This window comes from Zonotrichia leucophrys, chromosome 19 (genome assembly GCF_028769735.1).
Source record: "Zonotrichia leucophrys gambelii isolate GWCS_2022_RI chromosome 19, RI_Zleu_2.0, whole genome shotgun sequence".
Taxonomy (NCBI): Eukaryota; Metazoa; Chordata; class Aves; order Passeriformes; family Passerellidae; genus Zonotrichia; species Zonotrichia leucophrys.
Window position 1 is genome coordinate 4812996 of NC_088188.1, and position 19361 is coordinate 4832356.

Consider the following 19361-nt stretch of genomic DNA (forward strand, 5'->3'; position numbering starts at 1 on the left):
AGCATCTGTCAGGATCAGCTATTCTTGTAGCTTAGCTTGGGGAGTTTATGATAATCTGACAAAACTGCATCAGTCCATTTCAGACATTTTTCCCTCTCTTTCCAGCAACATGACTATTTAACATTGTGTCTTTAAATTAATATTAGCACAGGTAATTTGATTTTACGATTTAGGATAATGCCCTACACTGTGTGTCTGCACATATCTGTGTGTACACATCAAATGTATGGAATCTACTTAGAAAGAACATACATGACAATAAACCAGCCTAAATCAGGGAATGGAAGACCTAAAGAGAAGATTTTTCCACTGCTCTAGTTGAACTCCTGCTGGTTTTCCTTGTAGATTTATTCTACTTTATGGTGAAGTAAATACTGTTGCATTAAGAGTCTCAGTATATCAGACTCCAAAAGATGTGTGAAACACTAGGAGGATACTCAAAGTTTATAACACATAAATTAGCTCTACTGTCCAGAGCCAAAACAATAAATATTAAGGTGATAGAATTGGCATAAAGTAACTAAAGCAAAATCATGCCCAAACTCACAGCTCCAAGTGAATCCAAAAGACAGCTGTCTATGGAAGATGAGGTGACAGGGACATATTCTCCTACAGCCTCAATCAGCACGTCCCACAGGTCACAGGCCACACAGTGACAAGCACTTGATGCAAACAAAACTGTTAAAAAAATACACCTGTAGAAGTGATTGGACTGTGCTGCACTGTGTGAAAAATGACAACCCAGAGCATCACCTGCCTACCTCCAGCTCCTCTGAAATTGCCACTGTTAAGAATTTTTGGCAGTATTTCTGTTGGAAGATGTCCTTCCCATGTTACTACAGAGCCTTGATGAACCCCCATTTATTCATCTTCCCCAGGACTCTGGTGACCTTTCTGTAGGGTGGACATGCTTTCAGAAACTATTTATCTCCTCTCTAGGGTGTGTAGAGAGAACCCATGGAGAGAAAGGCTTCCACAGTCTTCCTCAGCCCTGTCAACAAAGATCAGAGCCAGGAACTGGGTTTCTTGCTTGGCAATGCACAGGAATAATGACAAAGCCATTACAGGGCAGGGCTCTGTGAAGAGGAAGGGCTGAGAAACACCAAATGGAAAAGCAATGCTGCTCAGTAAATATTGATAGATGTTCCCTGCTCTCCTTGCAGTGCTGCTGCACAGAGATCCCCTTCCCTGCTGCCTTTCAGACTGTCACTGCACACTGGAACATTGCTTCCCTTCACCTCAGGGCTGCTTCACTTCAAGCAGGTTTCTGCATTTGCCCTGGAAAGTGAAGGGGCAAGAGAGGCTGGGGTAACATTTCCACTCAAGATTTTGCTCAAGGACAGCATGAATGCAACCCCAGCTTACCACAAGAAATGAGGTGAAAGGTTTTGTCAGTGTTGATCAGTGTTCATTTCGCAAGTACTGATTTCCCATTTTGGTAGAAAGATCAAGGGCTGAATGCTGAATAGGAGGAAGACTAAACCAAACTTTCTTCTCAGAGATGATCATTGTGGGTCAGGCTTGAAGCATATTACCTGGGTATTATAATGGGAAGAAATGCTGAAACTCCTGCTATGCCTGTTTGGCAGATAAAGAATTTCAAGCTCTGGGGCAGACAGATCAACAATAAATTCATACTAAGAAGTGTCTGTGAGATTTCCTAATGACTTCAAGTACCTCAGGGCCGGGACCATGGCCTTTCATGTGTTTATAAAGCACAGAACTCAGCTGAGCCTTGGTCTGAACAGGGCAGCCAAATCTCTGCAGCACAGGCAGAAGATGTGCATCAGTTCTGTGGGCAAATGTGTGCCACAGGAACTGTGCAGCTCAGCAATACAGCCTTAGACAGGTTTCAGTCTTAAATGGCCCTGTCCAATCTTCTCTCCCTTCTACCAAGCAAGAGCTTCTCCCCAAACACAGAGAGGAATGATGGTAAGGTCCTGCACATCAGCTGAGAGCTGAATTCAGCTCTACTTGTCACAAACTCCAGAGTGAGACCCATTCCTGCTTCACCACAAGTTTAGTTCTTAACTGAAGTGGAAGAACTTGGGATGGGATGCCCTGAAAGTGTCTCAATGACTTCAGAGCAAGAGAAGTGACTGGAGCCTGCTGTGCTCCAAAGCTTCCGGCCCTCAGAGCAGCACAGCTGTTCTCTCTGAGCAGTATCCCTAAAACCAAACTGAAAATTCAGTGTAGAAGTGTGTTGTGGGGTTGAATTTGATGACTTTTGCAAAGCAACAACATAAATATTGAGTGTCAGTTTGCTGCTACTCTGTGCAGGCACAAAGGGAGAGTGAGGTGAGGGGGAGGAACAAGGTTCTCTCACTGCATTGCTTTCAGTCAGCCACCTCTGCTTTTGCCATGCAACGTTGAGGTGGAACTCCCCATCCTGCTACCCCTCCCCTCCACTATGGCATCCTGGCTGCTGCCAGATTTCCGCTTTCAAATCAAAAAGGTTCAAAAGTAAAATCTTCCCTTGTACAGGATGTTCATGGGACTCTTTTAGGTTGAGCAGGATTTGAGGCCAGCGTGCTGTCACATACCAGAGGGGAAGCAGAGGGACACATTGCTGCTCAGAGTTTATATGGACAGCAAATTTATCCTGGCTTTAGGAGGTCCTGCTTTCTCTGCCCCCTCTCCATCATAATTAGACACATCAAAGAGCTGATCTGTCATCTGAAATGGCAAGATGCCTAACATTTATATTAGAAGGAGTCAAGCCCCAAGCAAGCAAAGATCAAGAGCATGATGGTGAATGTGAGGGGGAGATTGAAAATCTGTCTGTGGACCTCAAGGAAGCTGAAGAAATGGAAAATGTACAAGCAGAGAAGAAAAGGCTATCAAGCTTCCAATTAAAATCCCCAAGGATGTGGGTTTTGTCTGTGTTTGTATTAATCAAGGGTAAGAAATCAGACAACTCAATGAGACAGGAGGAACTGTAGTGAGAACCTAAGGACAGGGAAAAGCTGGGGGTCACTGGGGGATGGGTGAACACAGGAAGAAAGAAAACAATGACTAAAAATTTAACTACAAGGTGCTTAAAGGAAATAAAAATCTCCCCAGGTGTCGGGAGTGTTCTAAAGGCAAGACTGGCTTTACTCATCCCTCGACCTAAGCAGCAGGCTTTCTTCAAAGCACAGACCTACTCAAATATGCTTATGCAAAGAGCTTTTAAAGCTTTTATTGACAGCACTTAGCAGCTATGGCTTTCCTGAACCTCAGCTTGCCTGAGGTGAAATTGTGTGGGTTTAATGTCTTCCTCTGGTCAGGGCTGGTGCCCTTCAGCTCGGGGACGTGCTGGGCAGGAGCTGGGAGCAGCACAAGGAAGGTTCCTGCTCATCTCTGGAGCTCTGAATCAGGAATTGTGCAGCTGCCCCTGCCTCCTGCAGCCACGGGGAGCAGATCCCAGTCAAACCCACGGTGATTAGCCCAAGGCAGTAGATGGTGTCAGTGTCAGAGCCAGGATTAAAACTCCAGTGGTTTTTGGCTGCCAGTCTGATGCTCGAATCACTAGACCACACCTCTCATTATAAAATAATTGTCTGATTTTCCCTTTGAAATCAAAGCTGTTTACAATTATATGGGAGAGAGCAAGAAAATGCGATCTGGGATGGTTCTCTTTAAAAGCATTTGCACCTTTTTATGTAAAATTTCAGTTTAAACAAACTCTATGCGTGCAGTTGTTAGGGGACTCTAATCCCTTGTTTTCCCCTTAATTTGATAGTAGGATTTCTTGTCCCTTTTGGAGAAACTCTCCAGGTTGAGGTGAATTTATGTATTTTTATCTTATTGAGAACTGCTGATTTAACTGATTTAACAGTATTTAACTGATGAATATAAAACATCACACTTGGAACATAACATAAATGTCTACTGCTAAATGAGTGGCTGTAAACTTTGGCTGTGGATACCTTAGGAATTTATGATTGTTACATAGGTGCAAGTTTTTCCTGAAATTCATTCAAAACAACATCACACCACCATAAAAATTAGTACTGAGCATGTGTTTCTGTATGAATTAGGTAATTTTCTATTACTACTAATGAAACAGTAAATTTTTTTAACAATTAAGCACTCATAAGTAGTGAACTAGTGAGACAACCTACTGAATGCCTTGAACTTCCCAAAAAATCTGCAGAGCTACTCTGGCATTTCAAGTTGTGCAAGTACCTAAATCCTGACTGAATTAGGCCTGATTTAGTGACACGATGGGACACCACCTTTGGAGAGGTTTGACAGAATTGCACTGAAACTTATTATTATTGAATAGATTTCTGGTTTCCCATATGGAGTCTAGGAGAGTTTTTTGATAGATTGCACCTAATTTAGATAAGAGACATCAGCAGGAGTCTTTCCCTCCAGTCTAAGGGGCTTTGGACAGGATCCTGGATACTTAAAAAGCTGTAGACAAGTCTGTATTGCAGTCAGCCTTCATATTTAGATGGTAATGTATATTGCTCATGGTTATTATGAAAATGATTCCAATTAGAGATACCAGATGCCATGATATGAGGTAAGCTAAGGAAGCTGTCTTTAGCTAAGAAATCACATCCAGACTTAACATTAACAAAAAATGGCTGAAGCTGTTGATATTTAAGACTGCACATAAATATTAGTGGCTAAAAGCTGTGCAATATGGCTTTTCTAATATTTTATAACTCAACTCAGCAAGAAGCAGAAGATGCAAAAATGGTATTTTCAATACTGGCTTTCCTTCAAGTGAATTGCACTTCTTACAAGTTCCACAGCATCTCCTATTTATAGATACATATTAGTTCATTAAACTATCATTTAAGCAGAAAAATAGAACTAAAAAATACATTCTCAGTGCAAAGCCTTTGAGTTAACACTGCTCTTGGAAGTTTGCAGATCTCTCCCCTGTGGAAATAGACTACAGACACCCGGAGGTAGATTACATTTTATTATCAGTGACTGCAGAGTCAAGTGCTCATTGACAAGTGAAAGTCTTGGCTGAGGGAGGGAAGAGGAAGGGTAAAGGAAGGTTAAATTTAACCCCCAATAGTCACTGTTCTGTGCATTTCTTTTTCTCTTTATGCCTTGTCTGCAGGAACAAACTTTTTTCCAGGCTCAAGCAGGGCTTGGGTGACATGTGTATATCCTCCCCTTCCTGGGTGGCACATCACAAATGTGTTGACACCAATCATGATAACCACACTTTGTTTCAGTGTTAAGCATAATGATAATGATGTAACCTGAGATAGGGCTGTATTGTAATTACACAGTTTGTGCCAGTTATTACATAGTTATAACACAGATCAGCTCCTTGATCAGATATGCCCAGGAGCTTCTTTTGCTTTACGCCTAATGCAGGAACAGAAAACTAGATCCCTAATTAACTTTGATTGAACCTTGATTAGATAAGGGAGTGGGGCCAGTAGGCACCAAGCAGGCGGGGAAGTCAGCCCGTATGTAGATATGTTAAACGTGTAGGCACCGTCCTGACGAGTCATAGGAAAGAGAAAGGAAACTCCCTTTGCAGGAATTGATACCTCCCGACAAGCACAAAGGAATTAGCCCAGACTAGCCCTCAGAAATGCAAGAAACTTCTCACCTTCCCCATCCTGCAATGCCCCCACCCTATTAAGATGAGATTCTCAAGCAATTCACCTTGGGAGCAGATAGATTTCTATCGTTCTCTCCTGCCACCACCGCAGGAGGGAATTGCAGAGACAGCTTTGCACAAAACACAGTTATTTCTCCCGCTATTCACTCCTCACTCCTTTATTTCTGCTAAAAGTGCTGAATTGTTAGTGCCATGCAAAGGAAGCTCATTTGCCTCAAACAGTTTCATTGAATAAGTGATTTAATAAAGGGGTGAATTATGCCCGGCTTGGTTAACTGAATTTGGACAGCTGAAAACTAAAAAGCACCAGATGTACCTGAGGAGAACACTCATCATTTTGCTCGTGAGACAGGAGATGTGCGAATGCTCTCTCACTTCTCCAGAGCTGCACTGACTCTAAAATAGTCAATTTGTGCAGCCAAAAATTTTTTTTTACTAAAAATCTCCCAAAACTTTGGTATTTTAGGATGTGTATTATCCGTTTTTCTAGAGTAGAATAGCACATTAATATTCCACATTTATGGTGACTATATACGTTTTTCTAGGAATTATTACTGCTATAAACTCAACAGAAGCCCTAGGTTGTTTAATATCTCTTAAAATCTAATGAATACTACTAATCTAATCTACTTTGAACAAAGAAATAAATACAACTTGGGACACTTCACAAACTTTCCTAATCAACTGAATCTGATTTTTGTTTCCCCATGTGTTATATTGTCATATTAATTCCTGACCTTTTTACAGAGTTCTTTTTTTGCCAATATTCATTCCTGCTTGTGAAGACATTTAGTGTCCTTGACCATAGAACACTAGGAAAGTGCTGCTGTGGCATTTTGTACTACCCTGTAGATGGGAGGGAGCAAAAAGCAGAGTTTTATAGAACAAGAACACGTGAGCCCTGTTCCAGCGCAGTATTTGACTCCTGTTCAGTGAGTATCATATTAACTTCTGGGAGGGTAACAAGTATATGCCTACCATACTCCTTTGAAAGATTTTAAGTTATTTTAGGCCAACCTAGGTTTATTGACCCAAAAAGTAAAAAAAACCCTCTCTCAAATAAAACCCACTTCAGTACCTATCCTGGTGTGCTCTGAATTGACAGTACACCACTCTCAGCAGATGTTATCACACAGACTTCTCTCAGTCACTGAATTACTCTATTGCATGCAACAGCCAACTCTCAGTCCTTCAGACTTTAATATTATCCAAACAAGATTTTTTTTTTTTCCTGTAGGGCTGTGGACATATTCCTCAGTGAGAACTGTTTATTTTCCAAGTATAGGCTTTCAGAGTCCTTTGATATATTAATTATCTGTGAGGTGTAGAAAAGCACGGCAATCATTTTTGTCAAAGGCAGGGAAAATGGACCCATTTCACTTTTGCAGCACTCAGGAGTGGCTGAGTGTTCCCTTTCACACACACCACTGCCTGAGCCCACAAACACAGGCATGAACTGAACATGGGCAGCTCACTGGGGAGAGAAACCTTTCCAAAGGTGAAGGAAATACACAGAACCTGTTTGCAGGTACAGCTGGGGTCATCCTTGTCCACTTGTTATGGACTACAGCTGTGTGAGGGAGGGGGTCCTACCACTTCCAAAATTTGGGCACCTTTATTGCTTCTCTCTGTGCATTCTCCCTTCTGGCACCTTCTTGAATAGAGGACAGATCACCCAAAGCAGAGACTTGATCTGAGCCTCATTCAAACCTCCCATCACCCACTTTTCTGACAGCAAAGCTACAAGCACATGCTCAGCTATGAGTTGATGAGGAGCCTCCCTGATCCTTGGGTGTTTAATTCAGGATAACTCTGCTGAACCAGAGGCAGAACCTTTAGGATTGAGCCACGTTTCATTTATGATTTTTCTGGTTGCAGGGCAAAGCAGTAATAGTGACACAATAGGAAAAGCATCCCACAGTCCTCTCAGGAGTGTGCAACAGCCACAGAGACTCCAGTGCAAATAAACTCTCTGATGATACTGATTTGGTTTCTGCTGAGTAGGACCTTAGGAGTGAGATAACCAGCACAGCTTCAAACAGAGAGCTTGGATCTACATTTGTCCCACTCCAGTCATTTTCATTTCACATGTAAAGCACTTCTGCCTGGGACACAGGGACAGAAAGCTGTAATAAATTGTACAGAGAATTTGGTGATCTGTGCTCCCAGTATTTGAACCTCCAAAAAAAAAATTATCTTTCACTTAGAGCTCTAAGGACAGACTGTAAAAGTACAACACTGTCTTTCTCTCTTTTCCATGGCACAGAATTCTTCTGCCAGGATTGGCTTCTCTTCCTCCTTTGACAAATCAACACAACTTTGGCAGTGACTGCCAGTGCTGTGCTACCAATAATTCACCAGAACTGAGGAACTTTGGTGCTTTCATTCTGCACAACTAAATGATCTCCCACATGCCCAGATTTGTTCCATTTCTGGTTTAGGTACTGGAGGCTCAATCCCCTACACTGGGCTCTGTTTCCAGGCTTTTCAGGGGATGAGCCATCCCAAGGATTTGGAGGTAAGATAGTGGGTGTACAGGAGGGTTCAACTGAGGACACACTGCTGTGCATCTTGGAAAGGAATTAGAGACTTGCATGAACACCATAAATTAGAAAACAAAAGCACTTGTTCATAATTTATTGAATTTTTAAGGCTTATGTAAAATTTTGAGATTTCTGATATGTCAGCTCTAAAAGCATCTTCTGGAGGGTTCTGCATCAACACACATGACAAATTGTCCCTATTTGAGCTGTTTGCAAAGTTATTATAAAACAGGAGGTGAGAGATGCAGGCTGGACTGTGGAGAGAGCTTCTCCCAGGATTCATTTTGGGGGTGAGCTGCATGTACAGCAGGGAGGAGTTGCATAAAGCTGAAATGACATTGCTCACATTAGCTTCAGTGCTTAGATTCAAACATGTATTAACCTGGGAAATAATAAAAATGCCATTTGAAAGCCTATTCTTACAGCATTTCTGACCCACTTCAGACTCCTTTTGGTAATCTGGGAAGGGACCTTTGTTCCCATGGCAGCCCATAATTTCCTGAGTGAAACAGTTCAGCTGAGCTCTGAATGACAGAGTCAGGCATTTGGATGCTTATCTTGCTTCCAAGTGTTCCGAGGTTCCTCATTTCTCACTTATTGCACAATGCCCCAATCTCACTCTGAAGGTGAGAACTGGATCAGAAAGAAAATATAATTGCTTTTTTTTTATTAGCTTATGATACAGTCCCGCCCTTCTGTGTTGCCAGCTTACCGAGTTCTTCACAAATGATGATATACATAGAGGGAATGATATAATTATCAGCCTATAATTACAGGTATATAGATATATACATCCCCCTGGAGGAGAGCTGGGCTTGGCACATACCTGCTTGTAACACTGAGTCTTTAGGGAATTCATGCCCATTTTAAGTAGAAGATTATTTATTTATCAAACGCTTGAGACATTTTATGAAAAATGAACCCAAAAGAATCCTTTGATTCTTTTTAATAAAGTTCATAAAGTAAGTAACTGAACAGATCCAGGCATGCAGGAGCAAACTCTCTTGTGCAGAGCGAAAGCAGAGACGTTTCCCAATCGTGGTAAATTATTGGGAGCACAGCATTGGCAGTCAATGAAGAGTTTGCAGTAGCAAAGCTGATTTGTTGAGGGAAGGGAAGATGCCAGTCTTGGCACAGGGATCAGAAGCTAACACTGAGAAAGCCAAGTCAGTGCTGTAGCCCCACAGACACCTTCTTTTTTTCCCTTATATTTTTTTTTTTGAAAGCTTTACACAGAATTAGTTTATCTTATGATGCTGCTTTAATGCTGTAACCATAGATAAACCCTATTGCCTTCCCACTCTGTTTCAATGCCTCATTTTGTCATCGGGGCAGATAGTGATTCTCAGCTGATATAAATCAGCAAAGCTCCACTGATTTTTAACAAAGCTGTGCCAGCTTCTGCTAGCTGAGGGTCTGCCTGGATATTTCTCTAGCTGTAAAGCAAAGAATCCAGCAGGCAAGGCTGATGTAAGTTGGATATTTTTTTTGGCTGGTTTTTCTTTGTTCTATCTTGCAAATGCTGCTCTCATTCATAACTGCTTGGATGCTTTCAAGTCTGTGTGCAAGAGTTATGGGGCCTAATCTGGCTCCTACAATGGTGCAAATCTAGGGTAGCTCTAGTTAAATCAAAAGCATTACTCAGAGGTATTGCACTGCTGTAAAAGCACTGTGCTTGTGCAGAGCAACTGATCTGTAAATCTCATAATGTGCCCAGGATCTTTCCAAGAGTTTATTTGCAAACAAACAAACAAAAAGAATCATCGTGGCTAAACAGACTGATTCCAGCCCGTGCAAAACGGACTGAGCCTCTGCCAGGAATAAACTGTAGACACTTGCTAATTACAATTTGTGGCCAGATTACAAAGTTCAGTAAAGGAGAAAACTGCCCCATTCAGATCCTCTCTCCCAGTTTGGTGACATCACTCACATCATTATGTTGTGATATGCCAGATGGGAAAATTTGAGGTGGGGATGAAGTGAAAATCCCGGTTACACCTTTTCTCCAGGCTATCTGCCTCTCCATCATTTTACAACATCACGGAGAGTCTCAGACAGTTTGACTCTGCCATCCCCAGCTGGTTTGGACCAACCAGATAAATGCTGAACCATTAAGAATCAATACATGTTTCCACCATTGTGACAGGTTATGCTGCACGTAGCTAACCTTACTTTAATTAGTTTATTTAAGCTCACTAGAACATTTAAATAAAGAGGGAAGGTAATAGTATAAACTCTGTAATTTCTGTTGCCTGGGAAAAAAAAATAAAAACAGCCCTGCATCAAATGCTTATTGAAACTGAAACATATGTATTAACATATGGCAGAATTTCACTTACTGTATGTTTTAGTGCAGAGCTGATGAGGAAGGCATCTGTGCTGAGAGCATCTGAATGGAGGCTCAGATAATGAGCTGAGCTCAAAAAATACACTCTGAAAGGCTGGGATGTGTCAAAGTGCCCTGCAGTTGATTTGTGTCAGAGCTGAAAGAATACACTTGAGTCCCACACAGGTACATGGCTGGGCTTTCCTTTCTGCACCAGGGCCCTTTGGAGTTCTCCTCTGCTGCCCTGGGCTCCTGCTCTGGATGTCCTGAACAATTGTAAACCCCACAGCAATGGTCTCACACCAGAAATACTGACAGCACTTCTACTTGGAGCTTAGCAAGTGCTGTTACAGCATTGCTATTTAACAAAGAGCAGGTGAATTGGGGAGCCAAAACATCAAGCTCAGATTTGGGTTTGAAGTTGTCTTCAGGGCAGCAGCTCTCTGGGGTTTGGTTTTGCGCTCCTTGCAGATGGGTACAGCTGTGAGCACAGCCTCTGTCCTCAAACCAGACCCTGAGGAGTGAGAGAGAACTCCCCATGCTGATCCTCACCTTGGCCTTGCAGGCTTTGGAGTTTCACACCCAGCCAGGGGTTTGGGCTCTGAGATGAACCCCTGAGCACTGGGACTGAACCATTTCTCCTGCTCACAGTGATGCTGGGCTCCAGCAAACTCTGCAAAGACTCTCAGAGCCTCTTGCTGACAACTCCTGATATTATTACTGGGCACTACAAAGCCACATTGTTCTACACCTATTTACTGGCAGTAAGATATGAGGATACCAGGTGTAACTGCTTTACTGCCCTAAGGATAGAAGTCTTTGTGATTTGACCACAGTAGGACACCTGCATCTCTCAACCACAGCTTACCTGGCTCCTGCAAGATGCTTTCAAAGCACCCAGTTGCTACTCAGTGACCCAGAAAAAAGTTTACCACCTACTCACAAACCCTCATTTTGAATACTATGCCTCTTATTTAATGCAAGGAATCTTAAGGTTCTTCAGAGTGTGGGCTGTGTATTAAAATGTGTGAACCACTTGTGTACCATTGTGCAAATCACATCTTTTGATATGAAACTGTACTCCAGGGATAATTCCTTAAAAAAAAAAAAAAGTGACTATTGAGAGCAAGGAGAAGTATTTAACAGGTGTACATTGCTTTTCAGGGAAGCATGAAAGCTTCCAGGCATGGAGCTTAGGGACATGGTTTAATGGTGGGCTTGGCACTGTTGGGTTTACACCTGGATTCAAAGTTCTTTTCCAACTTAAATGATTCTGTGATTCTGTTAAATAAAGAAAATAAGTTGGCACGACTCAAACTGTCTGTTTCTCTGAAACACCAAAATAAGGTGATGCAGAGAAGTCATCTCTCTGTACACATCAAATTCCATTTTCTGACAAGCTTTGAATCTGTTGCATTTCCATTTTTACCTGTACTGAGGGAAATTCTGGAGGCCCTGTCATGATGAGATTTCAGTTTGTGGCCCTGGAACATGAATATTATTTTATTTATTTATTGAGCTCCACCCAGGTACAAACTTCTCCTCAGAGCAAGGACAGGTTGTCTAATTTGGGATAAAGCTACAAGAGGGATGTCTTGTTCCTGCAGGTGCAAACACCCTGGCAGAAAGTGTAAATGTGCTGCTCTCCCTTCAGTTGTTGAAGATGGCATTAAGCCTCTTCCTCTTCCTCCTCCTCCTCCTCCTCTGCTCGGTCTCTGTGCTGGAGGTCACACGGCACAGACAGGAGAACCTGCTCACTTCTCCCCTGCTTTGAGACAAAATCAAGGCAGGTAATTTCAGCTCTTTGAAGGCAGGTTTGTGCTAAAGACCTGGGTTTTATGCTGAAGTGGCTGACACTAATATAATTTGGGGGATAAGGGGTAGCCTTTGGCAGCAGACACTGAGTTGTATCATCCCCAGCCAACGCAGGAAGATTTTCCAGAGCTCGTCTCTTAACACCTTGAATAAGCCCCCGACTTAAATCCACCTTGATTAAGAGCAAAATAGATTATGTATGCACAGAAGCTCACAAAATAATATTGAAATGTCTGTTCAGGTATGTAAATAGTGCTGTGAGCAGAGCCTTAGTTGTGCTCTCAGTGAGGCAGAACCGTTTGGCACAGGCCTGGACAGCGAGCTCGGTCCCAGCCCACTGCTTCAGTCACAAGACTATTCCCCAGTATGGATTTGTCCATCCCCTATGTCTTTTCCATCATCTCTAAACTTGAGTGACTCCTATGACTAATGTGATTGTAAGTCATAAAACATTAAGTTATGACACAATCAAATCAAAGCCAAGAAATTCATAGTTAGGGTGTAGGCTACATTCTTAACTCAAAACCAGAAAAGCAGCATTACAGGGTAAACAAAAGGCTGAAGTGTCAGCCCTCATTTTTCATTTTTGGGCTCTTATCAGTTTGTATCAATTTAAGCCTTTTTTAAATATGTAATTTCTTTGACTTATTTTTTTCCCTCTAGGAACTGAAAATTATTCTGCTTTGAGGTCTGGAACCTGCCATACAATAAACACTACTTAATTGGGACATGCTTAATAGGGATGGCCACTTTAATGGGACATCTCCTAGGGAACCTATTTATGTTAATGAGACTGAATGACAATGACTGTTTCTTAAGTGGGGCAACAAAAAGGAAAAAACTCCACTTAACAGGGATGCACTCAGCTGTTACTAGTTTGTTAAGTGTTTAACCAGGTGTTAAATAGGTCTAAAATTTTGAGCTTCCATCTTTTAATTCAAAACTGGAAAATTAGAACGTTTGCATCGTGATAAAATGTAGTGTTATGATCTGTAAGGTGGCATTTAGTGTGAAGTAAGGGCCAGACTTCTAGAATAGAAGTTCTCATCTCCAAAGAGAGCTCCTCTCTCCAAGCGTGGAGCTACCTGTGGATTGGATTTGCTCAGATTCATGGCAAAGGGTGGCAGTGAACCCCATTTGTTATATTCATGAATCCTGTATTTTACCCTCTTACCCCAAAATCTTTCCATGCTGTAATTTGAATAAAAAGATGGGAGAAAAAAAAAATAAAATAGGAAAGCTTCTTAAATCTCAGTGACCCTTAGGTCCCTAAGATGATCTCTGAAGACTTCCAGGAACCTCCAAGAGCCTGTAAACCATCTTGAAGGTTATTCTCTCCCTGTAGCTCTTTTGTGCTCTGCTGTTTCCTCTGTAAATATGTATCCACGTTTCAGGGGGGGAACAAGAGACCATGTCAAGAAGTTGTCTGGAAAACAAAAATCCCATCTTAGGCGACAGCTATATGAATTTGGGGACTCTCCCAGGCAAACCAAGACATCTGATTATGCCATTGTATCCTGTTTGGCAAAGGAGAGAGTGAAGGGAAGTGATAGACATGAGGGGCAGATGGAGTTTGCCTAATGTGTCTGTTCTTTTCTTCGCTGCCTTTTCAATTTAAGAATGTAGCAAAATAGCAGCTGCTCATAATTTCATGAATCAAGAAGTATGTAAATTTCAGCTACAAAATTTGTTGCATAGTTAGACACACACACACACACACAAAGAAGGGGGAAAAAAAGGAAAAAGATCTTGCTTGCATCTACAACTTTCTTAATCTGGCATGCAAATTTAGCTTTCAGGCCTGGTTTATCTCTCATTTAGGAGTGAACCCGAGTGGCTCCATCGATTTCGCTGCTGTCATGCAGGATAATGCCCTGGGATCATGGCAAGCCTGGCATGAAAAGCTCCTTTCATGGCCCTGAGCTACCATGGGAGGTTTGTGCCCTACCTGGGCTGCAGGTGGAGGAAGGAGGGAAGGGTTTGGTGGGGATATTTCCCCAAGCAGGGGCTCTGAACAGATACCTGATGATGCTGACAAGCACCACAGACTGAGATGGAAATCACTCTCCTCGTGTTTCAGTCCCTAACAGCCCCCAAATGAAAATATGGAAAAAGTGACTGGAAATGTATCATCCACATGTAAAAAGCAGTGCTCAGGAGGGGCTGGGCTCGGGGCCTCCACACACCATACAGCTGGTTCTAGTTTTCAGACAAGATTTACTAAACACATGTAAACCGTGCGTATCTGTTTGAATACTTTTTGTGCAAATAACTTCCTCTGTGGTCAAGCTGTTCCTCTCAGATCCCAGGCTACAGATCTGTGCTTTATACTCACCACTTTTTTACCCTTGGATTTCCACCAGTATCAGTTCACACTCAGAGTATAAAACTGTGAAGGAGGGAGCCGAGCTTGGCAGCAAGAGTCAGGAGAATTTACAGTGCAAAACACTGAGCAAAACTCATGGTAAAGGGCAGGAATCATCCCTGGCTTTGCTCCATCCCAGCCAGTGGGGCAGACCCTGAGCAGCTGTAAACAGCCACGAGACTGCACGTTCCACAGGAGCTGCAAGCGTTTATATCACTTGGCCCAACAGCCTCGTGCAGAGATGCAACATTTCACCAGCTCTGGTGGGGTTCCTCCTGATTTATACCCCCCCAGTGAGCAAGCAGAGCCAGGGTCTTTCTTCACCAATTAGAAGTGCCCCACAATTATATCTGCCAAGTGTCATGAGCTCCAAGTCTAAACACAAAGCAACAGCTGAAACTGGATGTGAAGAAGCAGGAGGGCAGAGTTTTATGATAGATGTTTTATTGGAATCATATAAAAAAAAGAAAAGCATTTCACATATTTCACGGAGGTATTTTATGTGCAAATTTAATATGAATCCTCTTCTTGTTAAACTCTTACGTGATCTATGTACTTCAGTATATAAAACACACTATAGGACAGCTATGAACAAGTTTATTAAAACAACTTGGGCTCCTGTTGACATCACCAACCACACAAGTGCTTGCTCAGATCTTATCAGTCCCTCCTTATATTTCAGGTTACCTACTTGCTCGTTTTCCCTATATATCTTTCATTGTTACAAGAATTCAACTCCTGGGCAGATCTCACAGATAAATCTGCTTGTCTGTTTGGGGAATATGGCTCTAGTTCTAATTTTGCAGACTTCGTTCAGGCAATACTCCCTGTGACTGCAGGGATTTTTGCCTGAGTAATCCTTTCAGAATTGGACTCTCCGTGATTTTCATTTACTTAACAACTTGGCATTACATCTGTAAAATATTAGCTCAGTAATGTAAAATATCAAATTAGATTTATGCATTAATCTAATCTATATATGAAGCTTGATAGTCAGTTCTGTTACACTGCATTATTGCAATTCCAGGCATTCTGTGTCATTTCACATTTATTCTGATGATGCAAGAAAACCAAGGAGTGAGACTGATAGATCAAGTTTGGTAGCCCATGCATGTAGAAATCTGAAACTTTGAACAAAATTTAAACTCAATTTCCGCTTTCAGATAAACCATGTAAATGTTTTCCTATCAATCACAAATAAAGAAGAGCACACACAAAAAGCTAATCTGAAATAATCAACAGAATAACAAGCTATTAAACAGGAAAAAGCAGGTCAAAATACATAGCCAAACTGGAAAGTATTCTCTAAAAGTCCCTGAAAAGGACAAATAAGCAATTGTTTATTTTCTGTGTTACAGTTGCAGTCTGAAAAGTAAAAAATTACTCCTTCATACATGTTCATAAACTGCATTTATAAACACTTCACACAACTAAATTATTTTGTTTCCTCCAGGTTGGCTGCCCTTGAACATTTTTCTCCTTCTTGCAGTTTTTGCTTTTTTATATAATCCCTTCATGAAAGCAGGTCTTATGCCCATGGCCCTGCTTCAGCAGCCAGTCCCACACAGCAGCCACTTAAGAACACATTAAATTAAAGTTTTGTGTGTGCTTTGGTACCTTTAAAAAGTGGATTCTTGGAGACAACCCACCAATACGTTATTCTTACATCTTAAAGCCATTTACTTCTCTTTATGAATGCTTCCAATTTGTTTTACTCTTGTTGGGCTGAATCCAGCTTGTTATTTACAGAAAGAACACAATAAGATTAATAGGATGGAGTCTGCACTAGCCTACACCCCTGGAAATTCACACTGATCCCATCAATTCTGTATAATTTCTTTGGATTCATAGCAGGTTAAAGCCCCAATCCAGGATAATGCCAAGCAGATGCAGACAAGGGCCAGCACATAAATGTGGAGAATCATGGCCAGAATAAAACTGGATCTCTTTATTCCAAAGAAGAAGGTAATGTTTAAATACAAAATACTACATGGATATTTTTTTTTCCCCTGTTTGGTAATTTGTCACCATCTGGACACCAAATAGGAAATGATGCAACACCAGGGGGAGAAAAACCCAATTTATTTCATACATGTTGCTAAAGAAAGAATGGATTGATGTGCTCCCCCAAGCACTTTGGCTCACTCATGTGTCACAACAGGCACAGGTACGATCTCTTCAAACAGGAGGTTCTCCACACTGAAATGTTTCCTGTGGGACACAGCATCAGTTTTGCCAGCGTGTGGCAGCTGCAGTGAACTCAGGGCTTCCTCTAAGGGAGTCTATTTTCTCCCTTTGTGCATTAATTCAGAATTACTGTTTCTCCTTCCCCAGCATTCGCATGCAACCACCCCAAACACAGTTGTGTTTGCAGAAAATCACAGTTGTGCTAAGTCAGTCACAGTGCTCTCATTTCTAAGAAAAGATGTGCTTCCCCAAATGAAACCTCACCCTCATTATTGGAGGACAAACCACCTCAGACACCCAAACCACCACAATTCAGATCACAATTCAGGTGTCCATGGGGGACATGATCACCCATTGTGGGGAGACAATGGGAGCAGAAAGCCCAGCTGGAGGACAGGAGCAGAGGGATGTTCCCTTCTTCCGTCCCACGTGAAGTGTTTGTGTTTGGAAAGTGAAAGAAAAACCTTTCTTCTCTTTCCTTTGCCAGGGCAGCTCAGCTCTGCACTCAGCACTTCTGTGGAAGGGAAGGAAAGGGGAACTGGAGGTGAGGGAGCAGCTCTGAGCTGCTTTATTTATACTTCTCCTCCTCCTCCTCCTTCACCCTGCAGCCCTCGAGGTGCCCCACAGCCACCACGAGATTTGGATCTCCCAGTGCCCACTGGTGCTGCACAGAATGGAGAAGCTGAGGGAGGATCCAGGATCCTTCCATGTCACGAAGAGCCCTGTGCCAGCAGCAGCCACGGCTGCTGTCCCCAGCCACAGCCACCAAACCAGCTCCCCTGCCACTGCCAGGGTGGCACAAACAAACAGAATAAGCCCAGGTGACGTTCAGAACACAAAAAGGCATTTAAAATAATAATGCAGCCTTCTAAAATAAAATGTGGAATATGGGAGCTGAAGATTCAGCAGAAACTGGGAAATACCTATCTGGGACAGAGTTAGTGGAGGAAAAGCATGGTCAAAATGGACCTGAGCGGGGAGGGAGAGGGGAACAGCCAGAACCTGAAGTGAGGAAGTGGCTGCATGAAGTGGGTGAGGGTTCATGATAGGAATAGTGAAAGTTAAATACCACCAAAAAAAAAAAAAAAAAAAAAAAAAGGATGTACAAAACCCAACCCCCAAACCTCTAAGAGAAACCAGTAAAAAGTAAAGTAAAAGACATGGAAGTTTTCAAGTGAGAAAAAAGGTGGGAATTTTTCCTGGGAACATAACCTACTAACTTGTCTGCTGATCCCTTTAGGGGGCAGAAAAGCTGAATTCCCAAATCAAGACCAGCCTAAATCAGAGAGAAGAGTGCTGCTGGATGTGCCTCCCATCCAACAAAATCCTGGTTCTGGTACCATCCTGTTCATGGGATATAGGATGAGAAGACAAGGATTAAAACTGGGGTGAACCATACCCTGAGAGAAATCAGTATCAAATTTATTCACTCCAGCTCCAGGGAATGCATAACCCAATAGATCCTTTCCTCCTCTGATTCTTTCTGCTGTTCCAGATGTTGGCCAAAACATCACCATGCATCTGGATGGAACATTTGGTGAGAAAAGCAGCTATTTGAGAAAAATTGTGGGAGCTCTTTTGGGGTCTTCAGTAACTCCTGCTGCACATGCAGAGACACCCCAGAAGTGCCATGTTTGTGTTGGTGTGGGTTAATCCACAAATCCCCAAGGAAGGTCTGTTGTGGGTTATGCTGGATCCTCATAAATGTCTCCAGAGTTAACCAGCAAGTAACCACACCAAGCAAATTTACTTTGCTTTTAATTGTGGCTGCTTTCCCTGCCCTCTGTGAGAATTGCTTTCTTGTCTTCCACCTGCCAGAGTGCATCTGTGGCTGTGCAGTGCTCACAGGCTAACAGAAATCACAGGATTTTGTGTTTAGATCATGTGTGCTGCCATCTATATGATTTCTGCTAAAACTTTCCCAATTTACCAAAAAAAGTGGGAATTGCCATGTTGGTTGAGAAAACAAGAGTCCATCCAGCTGAGTGACCACAGCTGGACACTCAGATAATCGTGTGCAGGCATGGGGGACACTTCTCCCTGCTGTTTTCCCAGTTTCAAACCATTTTCTGCTCAGGGGCTTTCCTGAGCTTCTACATGTCACAGCATCCACATCAGTGGCCAAACCCTCAGGCAATTTATGCGCTGCAAAACCTCTGGCTACTACCAGGGATATAAATCAAGCAGAATTAGAGTCATTGACAATAATTGGAAAAAAAAAATCTGTGATTTGGAAGACATATATGAGTTTTGATCTTAATTTGGACTAAATCTCCCAGGAACATAAATTATCTGTTTGGCTGTCTCTGTTTCCTGCCATCCCTGTGGAATCTCGCTGTGCAATGGCACAGAGCAGTAAAGGATATCCCAAATCCAATTTAAGGTGAACAGAAGGGCACTTCCACGGTGGAGAGGGCTGGGATTTTGGGATGAGGAGCTCCTTTCTAGCAGGCACAGGCAGCCAGGGACAAGAATCAGCTGAAGAAAATGCAAAGATGAGCCATGAAGTGAGGAGGGAAGGGGCTGGACAAGGAGCAGACA